We start from the raw sequence: 11547 nt of genomic DNA on the forward strand, positions 1-11547 counted from the left end.
ATAATTCTAGCCCGTTTTAACTTCCGGCCCATGTATGGCCCATGACATCTTTCGGCCCATATGAGGTCCTTATTACTCTCGGCCATTAACGGCCCGTGGTAAAACTGGCCCGTAATGAACAGTGTATCACTTTATACCCATTAACGGCATGTGGTGAAACTGGCCCGTAATGAACAGTGTATCACTTTATGCCCATTAACGGCCCATTATTCCATTGGGCCGTTTCCAGGCCATGTTATCTTTTGGCCTTCTCTGGGCCCATTTATTCTTGGGCTCATTTCCACATTCGTTTACTTACGGCCCGTTACTGTCATTTTCTGCTTGTGGGCCAAATTCAGCCAGTGGTTACAGTCGGCCCGCTTGTGGGCCAAATTCAGCCAGTGGTTACAGTCGGCCCGTTTGTGGCCCGTTAATACATTGGGCCGTTTTCATAGCATCATCAAAATACGGCCGATTAACGACGGCCCGTTATGGTCGGCCCATGAACGATTTCAACTCTAGCCCATTTACGGCCATAATGTGGTCTGTTATTGGCCCATGTTTGGCCAACCGATCATACGGCCCATAGAAGGCCCATTGATGATATGTCCCATAGAAGGCCCATTGTGTCTACGACCCATATAAGGCCCATTGTTTCTACGCCATGTAGAAGGCCCATTGTTTCTACGGCCCTTAGAAGGCCCATTGTTTCTACGGCTCATAGGAGGCCCATGTTAACTACAGCCGGTGGGCATCAAAGTTCGCCACCAGTGCAAATGTAGGGAACACCTTACACTATACAAAAATGGCTTGCTGTTTTCTTCAGCCGGTGGCTGCATGTTAAGAACAAATTTTGTATCGCACCAAAACAAATTACAACTATAAAACAAAAGGAAGGTTGGCATAAAAGTTAACAGTCTAGTAGATAAATGCACCACCAGAAGTTCAGAAGCTCAGTTCATTTGACCTGACTGTTACATTTTCATGTTGTATTGTCCGATGGAGCACCATAACCTTCGCCTTCAGTTCTCCTAGGCTCCTGAACAACATAGCAAATGTCTGATAGTCTGGTTTCAAAACCATGCATATCTTGACAACATCAAACAATGTCTCTCCTTGTTTCACAAAGGGTCTCTGTTAGGGAATGGACTTGTGTCTGGAGCGCATATACAACATTGTTTTGACCTTGCATATCTTGATCATGAGGTAGTTTGGATGAGATTGCCTTAACAACCAAGCTAGTATTACGTAGGAACGTGCTTTTGGCACTGTTAGTGGACAAGTATTGACCCACTGCAGCAAGAGCTGACATTGCGGTTATAGTTGCCTCTGAAGGTGGCGGTTCCACAATTTTTTTCCGTAGCTCGCTGAAAAGTTGTGGTTTTACATTAGTAGTACCAGAACAGAAGATATTAAGGAGGAAGCAAAACCAAACAAAATAGCTTTGGTCTATATACAGAACTTATTCTGGTGAACCCATGTAAAATAATAGTTGTATTTTATTGCAAAGTACATAATAAAACCAGGTTCCAAACACATGACCATGTACCATCGCAAATGTATTGTCTATTTCTTCACATTGTATTGAGGGCTAAGGATAAAGAGACGAAGTTTATAATATAGTAAGCATAGTATGACATCATTCATATCACAAAACAACTGAGAACAGACAAACAAGCAATTGTAACGTTGTGTGGGAAAGTCCAGCATGGAACTAGATTACATGTCAAGATCAAAGGAATATCACTCCTCTCTTTTAAACCTCGTAAGGTGCAATGATACGCTAGGACAATTGTGTATAAAATTGAAAAGAGTAATAGACATTGGCTGCAAACCATGCAGTTCAAGGCACAAGTTAGAGTAAGTAGTAGTTAAAAGGCATGAGGATTAAGGACTTACAACAGCGGCTTTGACTGGTGTAGTCATGCCCTTCTTCTTGCTGGTGTGACAGTCCTTAAAGATTCCCATAGCATTTGGTTCAGGTACTTTTTGGTACTTGCGGGCTTTCCTCTGCATTTGGAACAAGTCAATATAGATCTGATAATATGGTACAACGAAAAGAGTGAAACAACAACTAATTACAAGAGCCTCGCAGTGTGCAATATAGCTACGAGATCTTGTCGTCTGTTGGAATTTCACTTTCGTACGGTTGGCCTTGTTCTTTGAATAGTTCACCTACAAGAAGATAGATTTGTGTGGCACATGCGTAAATAGGACTACAACATGCGATCTGATCACATATATATAATGTACCTGATACTTCGGATCAGACCAATGTTTAACGAGGCCTCTCCAGTCTTCATCAGATATATTTTCCACTGGAGATGTTTGGGCAAATTCACTGTTAGCCTTGCCTTCAAAGTGAGTTTTTCTCAAGTTATACCGATACTGTCGCAGAGCAGACTTGAAAACATGGGTGCAAGCTTGTCTGGTTGCATCATCTTGGCTATACAACTTGAACCTCATCTGTTGAAAATTATGGGAGTCTCATTATCAACAACCTAGAAAGTATTGGACAGAGCAAGACGATATTACTAGTTTCCATACATAACCATACTTACAGATAAATGGTCGAGGAAGGTGTTGAAATGGGTTTCGTCTTTGTCATTCTTGTACTGAATCCATGTTGGGAGGATACGCACATGACACCTAACAGCAATCGCTGCCTCTAATACTAACTTGGCTGACTCTGTAGCATCACGTGGCCTTTTTAAACCTGCCTCAAAATGGATCTCCATTCTTCCTCCTCTAGATTTAGTTAACCTATCGAGCATTATCCCTGATGTTTGTTTCCTCTTGCGCCTAGGTGCTAGTCCAACAACAAACATAGGAAGTGTTAGTGTACATCAAACTGTGGGACTACATATAAAGAAACATGCAACTGTAACTTGACTCCAACAACTACCTTCTTGCTGTTGAAGCTCACAAAGTTCATCTGATCTTGCCAACTCATCTTGTGTCAAGAGTGCTTCGGAAGTAGTGTCAGGTGGCAAGGGAGCTTGGGAACGTGCTGCTAGCTGAGTTGACCAATGAGTAAATCGTGCAGCTGATGGTACCGTGGAAGGTGTTGCAACAACTAGGGTTGTCTCTGCTTGTTTGGTGGCAGCTATTTGTTTCTGTTTGGCTTGTTCTGCAGCTCGTGTAGCACGGGATACCATGTCGGTACAATTTTCCGCTGGACTTTGACCTTTTATTGCACCATCAGTACCAACAGAATCTGCAGGATTGTTCCGCTTCCCTTTCCCTGTCGTTCTGTCTTGCTTCCTCTTTCTCTGTGCCATGTTAAGTCAAGCCGACAAGAAAAATGAATAACAATTTAGTTCTTCAGAACAAATGTACTTTGATGTAAGAACATGGTGTGATAGACAGATATTGTATGTTCTAGAAACAGGAACACGTGTCTTAGTCACAAGTATAATGTGTAAAGTAAGCAAATGAAATTCGACAAAATTAGAAGCAATACAAGCTAGACATCGTACATAACATGCAACCACATATAACAGTGCCAAGTTAGAGGGAGCACCTGTGATGGTGCACTAGGGGAGACGTGCTCATCACCAACACAACTACGTTGAGTGTCTATGCATGTGTTGTCTTGGAAATCATCTTGGGGGGGGGGGATGGAGGAGTAGAATCTGTAGAGGCCCTCCATTTGGAAGGAGCACCTTCATCCGCTGCCTTGCTAACTTCCTTCCGCTTTATTGATTTTTAATTGTCAAGTAAAACCGACAAGAAAAAGCAATAAAATTCACTCTTCAGAACTCATTCGTGCATGATACTGACAATCACTACTTTGATGTAAGGCAAACACATGATTCCAGGATGGAATAATATGAAAAACAGGACGGCATGGCATATTCACAACTGTTTGTGTAAACTAAGCAGAAACCATTTCACCAAATAAGAAGCAATGCAAGTTAGACACCACGTGAAAGATGCAACCAATATGACTCTGCCAAGTTAAAAGTATCCCATCATAAATGGCATTTCAACAAATTAGAAGCAGCGCATGCTATAAATCATATGAAAGATGCAACTAATATCACACTGCATATACTGAAGGTGTCTCGTCATATTGATTTATGCGGGATACAAAAAAACAATAGTTTTATGTGAGGACATGCTTAATAGACAGATGTACTATGTACTAAATACAGGAAGGCATGTCACATTAACATGTATAATGTATAAGCTAAGCATAATAGCACATGCAGTTTAACCAGATTGGAAGAATTACAATCTAGACACCATATGCAACATGCAACCACATATCATGCTGCCAAGTTAGAGCAAGCACCTACAATGCTAGTGTAGGGGAAATGCGGTAATCAACTACAGAGCTACGTTCACTATCTTCATCTAGCCTTGCTGTTTCTTGAGAATCTTGTCGGGAGGCTGACGCTGCATTCTTTAAATGAGGAGTAATCCACTTGCTTGATTGCCTCATCATAAGTGATTGATGAGGGATACACACGAACATTAGTTTGATGTAAGAACATGGTTAATACACAGATGTACTAGTATGTACCAAAAACAGAAAGGCATGTCATATTCAAAGGTATAATGTGTAAGCTAAGCAGATGCAATTTAACCAAATTGGAAGCAATACAAGCTAGACATCTGGCTGGAGTGGTGAGCATGATCATCTAGGACCTGAGAGCCTGGTGGGAGGTGGGCTGCTTCGCCATCATCGCGGCTTTTTAGTTGGCTTCCAGGTGATGCCTCTCTTTGCTGGGCTTGTCACTGGCTCGGCCAGTGCCCTGACTAGCTATTTGTCTTTTGGTGCTCACGGGATGGTGGTTCATGTAAAAAATATCTTTCCTTATCTTAATAAAGACCGACTTCGGCCTTTCGAATACAAGCTAGACACCATATGGAACATGCAACCACATATGACACTGCGAAGTTAAAGCAAGCACCTGGGATGGTGGTTCATTGCGAGCGAGGTCATCAAATCTAGAGCTACGTTTACCGTATCCATCTGCTGACACTGCACCTATTATAAGGCTGAAACGTGTCTGGCCTATTCACATACAACGCTGGAACGACTTCTCTCTTTTCTTTTTTGCTTCTCTCATAGCAGCAGAGTCTGAAATAGCCTTGCATAAGAACACAATAGTGAGAGTATGGGTGAAGTGTGTGCAGAACTAGTGCACTGTAAAAGTAGCAGATAGCAGGTGGCTGAAAAATAAATGACAGGATACATATGATAGCTCTACAACATTGCAGGGCAAACAAAATTAGATTCTACTCTGTATGATTTTGTAATATATGAGCACAGGAAATGCAGGTACTCCTCCAGCACACCACCACATGTGGTCATATCAAGATAACAATCGACTGAAAATAAATAGGTCAGTCGATTTTTTTAATGAACTGTCCGATCTATAAGGAACGGGCAGATGGCCTTCGTCTACCTCCCACCAGTCACTGTTGACGATCTTTCTCGAACCGCCAGTGACCACCGGCCCAGACCCCTGCCTCCGCCGCCCCGCCCTCCCCTCGACCTCACACCACCGCCGTGCTTGGCAGCACCCCCAGGCCATTCCTTTAATCCCGGATGACCTCCAAATCGGGCCCAATAGCTCTAGGCCCCACACGCCCCTAAGATAAACACCGAGGCGCTGCTTCCCCGGTGTAATAGGCGTACTAGCGCCTGTTACGCCGAGGAATGCTTCCGTTAATTGGGAATCAACTGACCAGGAATTGAAATTCAGGGGGGCGACGGACCTCTAGCTAAGGTGAAATAGTATATGAGGAGAAACCTTGTGCATCGCAAGTTACTAGGAACATCTAGTATCAAGAAGAAGCGGTCAACTAGTGTCTTCTGTGGGATGAATACCGTGCAAGCAGACACGTAAGATTTGCACGAATAAGGGAAGAGGAGTACCATTTTTGGTTGCCGGTGTGGTCGCCTCCCCATGTCGCGCCGATCTTCTTCTTTTTTCCAGGGAAACCGATGTTCTGGAGAAGGGTGCAGGCTTGGACGAACCCATGGCCAAATTGTTGACTGTGTTGCCGTGGCCGTATGTCGGCGGAGGGGAAGCAGATCCGAGGCGGCGAAGGACGGCGTAGCAGGAACAACTCCGGTGCGGTGGAGGGTGGCGAAGTTGGAGTGGCAGCAGTGAGGCGCAGGACAGCGTGGTTGAACTGGCTCAGGTATGGACGGCTCGGCCTCGACTTCAACTACTAGCCGTGGAGGGCGTTGCGGTTGAGGTTGCGGTGGACGACGACGTCGGGGTATCGGCTCTGTCATGATGGAGGAGGGCGGCGGTTGATGGGTAGAATGGGGTGGCGGACGGAGGACGCCGGGGTTTCGCCGCTGGTGGAGAGGTAGCTTTTGCACCCACGGAGTACGAATGGGGAATCGGACGGGTGGGCGGGGGGAGGGGAAGAACCATGTTTCGGTCTGGGACGCGCTTGTTTTTGGCTTTTTTGAACAGAAGATGGGACGCACTTTTTTGAAATTTGGGGAAAGTACAAACTTTGCCCCCTCTTAAATTTCGGACCTACTGCGGGTCGGGGGTAGGATGGTAATCCTGGGTGTCCCAAATAGTGGGCGGGAGCAATTTCGGCCGCACGCATGTGTGCTTAGGCGGCCATTGTGTATGAATGTTTTTCGGAGGCGGTTGCGTGGTGTCTAGATGAAGCTACAAACCTACCCCGGTTTAGACCTTTGGACATCGGGCCAGTAGGTTTCACGGGTCGGAGTTATTAGAAAAGTAATTTCCTTGTACTACCAAACATTGGTCTCACGCGGTTTCGGGCGAGTAGAGGCTCTTTTGGCGCTTCGTTCGAAATTTTGAAACACAAGCATTCACGTTTAGAGTACTCTTGAACTTTGAGGATTGACCTAAATAGACAACGTTAAATTTGACCTTGTATGTTTGAAAACCTCATTAAATTATCCGCTTCTTTTTGAAATTTTGACACTTGAAAATCCTATAACTATGATTATTTTGGAATGGAGGAGATAAATTAGAATCTATTTTTTACACGACTACATATGCTATTATGTACAAAATCAGAGCAAAGATTGGTGCCCCCATAATTTAGGTATGATTTACAAATGCCATGATATCAAATTCAAATAATTGAATGGACTTCATGTTGCATTCGATTTTTTAAACCATCTTAAGTTGAATTCAAATGTATGCTAGTTCATAGGTAGCTATTTATAATGTTCATTGTGTAACTTTCGTATGTATAATGTGCTTTACACACACAACATGAACTATACTCACGTTTATATTCGATTGCTAAAGCGATGCATTGTCTGGAGTTCAAAATACTAACTATGTGGATCAATTGTGTCGAATAATAACATAGACATGCTCAAATTCAATAGAATCTAGATGTCTGATGGATCAATGACCATTCCTTACGCGAATTGCAAATATCATGATCCATCCTAATATTTGGATACAATTTATATCTTTAATCAATGTGTACAACAGTCTTGTACGTCTAGTTTCACTCTCCATCGGTGGTCTCTCACACATGCTCACACACTCTCTCCCGAGGTTTCTTTCTCGCACACATGCTCTCGATATAACCTTCCCTCCCTCTCGTAACCATTTATGACTGTTTTCACTAACCTTTATCACAAGCACTCTTCCTCTCGCAAGCATACACACGCACAATCCCCATCAACCCTTTCTATATACATAGACCTGCCTACGTGTCTCTTGTACGCACATTATCTTTAGGCCTGTCTCTCATGCATTGTCTCACACCTTTCTTCCTAATCGACGAGTATGATTCTAGCAGAGCATTCTGTAGGATGCCCCTTAAAGTTAGGTTGGATGAATAGTAATATCAGAGATAAAGGGGTTACCTTAGTCCTAGAACCTAGGGTTACAAATCCTAGCCGGCTTTGTCAGTGGACATAGAGTCCTTCACAATTATGCTATCTTTGTCTTGTACGACTAGTCATCCATGGGTCTCCCTAAATGCGTCACGGGCCGACCAATGTGGCGCAGGATGGAACCGAACGAAGGGCCTCACCTCGACCCACCGGACCTCACGCGGTGACACACCCTCTGCCCCCATGTCTCGTTATCTTCTCACACCCACACATACCAACAGAGACACCACACACACAAAAAATTCTGCTGATGCCTCTATCCACTCCCCCTTGCATATACACACCCAAGGGAATCTCTCGTCGTGACGTCATATTTGTCTCTCTCTAGACCACTCTCATTTCTCGTGCTATCTCTCCCATGTCCCCCCTGTCGGCCCCTCTATCCATGCCTCTCTCGAATACGTAATACACACACATAACACTCTAGGTCCTGCCAAATGCATCAACTACACATTCACACATGTTACATCACGTACCCATTGATCTAAAAAGCCCTCTCTTCACATTTATTTCGCATACAACATTCCTTTTGAATAAAGTGTGGTAAAAAAAATATTTTATAATTTCTACATATATACAACATTACAAAGTTATATGGAGGAGTATGAACACTTGCATTGCATGGTGCCCACAATGATATTTATTCCGCACTGTGAATTTGTATATTTTTATACTATATATAAAGTTAGTCATAATAAAGAGAAACGAAGAGCATCTCTCTCTCCATCGCATACCCCCCCTCTATGCCCCTTTCACGTACGCATACAAACTATCTCCAGGTCCTCTAAAAGTAAGCCCCCAGCACATTCACGCATGTTTCATCTTTCTCTCGCAATATATACAGTGACGATCATTGTATTTGAAGCGAAAGCATGATACGTACATTGGACTTCAGAATCCACTCATTACGGTCACCATTTATGTTTTGTGGTTATTATACAGTCACGGGCTCACTGTACAACTTTGTATTTGCTCAAGACACGACTAGTTGACCAGTTAAACGCTTGTAAGTGCATCTAGTGCCACCCCTAGTTGGTTTTGGAGTATTGACGACAAACCTAGTTGAGGGACTAATGTGTTTGTGAGAATTGCAGGATAACACAGGTAGAAGTCCCTCATTGATTCGGTTTTCCTACCAGAGATGACCCCTAAAAATGTATGAAGACATTGAAGTCAAAGGTGGTATATGAAGATATTCACATTGAAGACTATGACAAGAGAAGACACCACATGAAGCCTATGGAGCTCGAAGACTTAGATCTTTCGTAGTTCTTTTTCTTTTGTGTTGAGTCATAGGAACCACCGTACTTTTAAGTGGGGTCCAAGAGAACCAGTCAGACTAACTGAAGTGATGCCTAACCAAAAACCTATGTCTTCGAGTGAAGACTATGAGAGCGAATCTTGTCCAGAGTCGGACAAGTCAGCTTTGCTTGTAGCCCAAGTAAAGTTGCCGTGTGAGTTTGAAATCTGACCATTGGAACACGTGTCAGTTCCTTAGTGACACAGGGTCATTTCGGACAAATCAGGTCGGGTTGCCAAGTGGCTATAAATAGCCCACCCCCCACAACCATAAACGGTTGGCTGCTCAGATTGAGAGTACGGCTTTTGTCGTTTGAGAGCAACCCACCTCGAAGCCTTTGAGAGAGAATTCCTTGCGAGGATAAAGCCCTAACCACCGAGAGCCAGAGATAATTGGGCATCACTTAAGTCTTCTTGTCTATGTGATCTGAAGACTTATTACACTTGAGGACTGTGCATCCTCCAGCCGGTTAGGCATCGCATTATGAGCATCCAAGAGACATTGTGGATTGCCGATGAACGAAGTCTGTGAAGGTTTGGGAGTCTACCTTGAAGACTTACCAGAGTGATTGGGCGAGGTCTGTGTGACCTTAGCTCAAGGGGAATACGGTGAGGACTGGGTGTCCTGAGCGGCGTGTTCAGGACTGGGTGTTCGGGACTGTGTGTCCTAAGGTTTAAATACCTAGCCGCCCCAACCAGACGTACAGTTGTCACAGCAACTGGAACTGGTCCAACAAATCATTGTCTTCAACGAGTCACTGGTTTCATCTTCCCTTCCCTTTACTTACGGTTGCTCCTTGTGAAGTCATTGTATGTTTGCACTATCTTTTGTCTTCACTGAGTGACTGCATGGTCTGTATGGCTTCATAATATCTTCCTACCTGATCCTTACTACATTGCTGCTATTAAGTCATTGTGCTTTCACTTCATTGAACACTTGACTATGGCTTGCCTAGTGTAGTCTACCTTCCGCTGCATGGTAATAGGTTTATTTCTATCGTTTGTCTTCATAACTTCCACGTTTTGAAGACTTTCATAAAAATCGCCTATTCACCCTCCTCTAGTCGATATAACGCACTTTCAATTGGTATCAGAGCAAGGTGCTCCCTTGTTCTGTGTGATTCGGTTTAACCACCTGGAGTTTTAGCTATGTCAACTACAGGGATAATTAAAGTCTCCGCTGCGTGCCCCGTCTTTGATGGAACTGAATATCCCTACTGGAAGAATGAGATGCGCATGCATCTTGAAGCCATTGATGTCGACCTATGGTATGTCGTCAAAAAAGGCGTTCCCAAGGCTGGAGAAGGTGTCACTGCTGCTGACGTCAAGAAATTTGTTCAACTGGACTCTACTACCAAGAATATCATCTGTGGTCACCTGACCAAAGGACAGTATGGCCGTGTGAGTGCTTTGAAGACATCTAAGCTGGTCTGGGACTGGCTCTCCAAGGTCAATGAAGGCATCTCAACCCAGAGAGATCAGAGAATCAGTGTCCTTCGCAACCTCTTCAACCGCTTCAATCAAAATGACAATGAGAATGTCCAGCACACTTTTGACCGACTCACTGACATCACAAATGAGCTTCAAGCCCTCGGTGCTACTGAGATCACCAAACATGAAGTCGTCAAGACACTACTGAGATCACTTGATAGTTCGTTTGACATCCTAGCCCTGATGATTCAAGAACGTCCTGATTTCAAGACACTCGATCCATATGACATACTTGAGAGGCTCAGCACACATGAGTTTCAACTTTCTGAAAAAAGAGATATCTACGGTCCAAACTATGGGCGAACTCGTGCCTTGAAGGCAAAAGCTGTCTCCTCATCTGAAGAAGAATCTGACAGCAGTTCTGATGATCCTGAAGACATTGGAAGAGAACTTGCTATGCTTGTGAAGAAGTTCCAAAAATTCACCAAGAAGAAAGGCTTCAGAAAGTCTTCCCGATCAAGCTCAAGGAATGATGAAGCTTCTGCTCACGACTACAAGAAGAAAACATGTCACAAGTGCAAGAAACCTGGCCACTTCATCTCTGAGTGTCCACAGTGGGACAATGAGAACAAAAAGAAGAAGAAGAGCAAGGAATATGACTCTGACGACAAGAAGAAGAAGAAGAAATACTCAAAGTCTTCGTCCAAGTCTTCCTCAAAGTCTTCATCACACAAGAAGAGCTCATCTGGCAAGGCACGTGCGTTTGTTGGCAAGGAAATGGACTCAGAGGAGGAGTCCGCTTCTGAGGAGGCGGAGGTGGAGTCTGAGGAGGAGTCCGATTTAGGCGTCGCAAGTCTGGCTACAGCATACGTTGCCAAGTCCATCTTCAATATTGAAGACAATGACCTCGTCACCGACACCGATGCAAATGACAAGGACTACTCCGCTTCTACCTACTGCTTCATGGCTCG

The sequence above is a fragment of the Triticum dicoccoides genome, chromosome 4A (genome assembly GCF_002162155.2).
Source record: "Triticum dicoccoides isolate Atlit2015 ecotype Zavitan chromosome 4A, WEW_v2.0, whole genome shotgun sequence".
NCBI classification, from domain to species: domain Eukaryota; kingdom Viridiplantae; phylum Streptophyta; class Magnoliopsida; order Poales; family Poaceae; genus Triticum; species Triticum dicoccoides.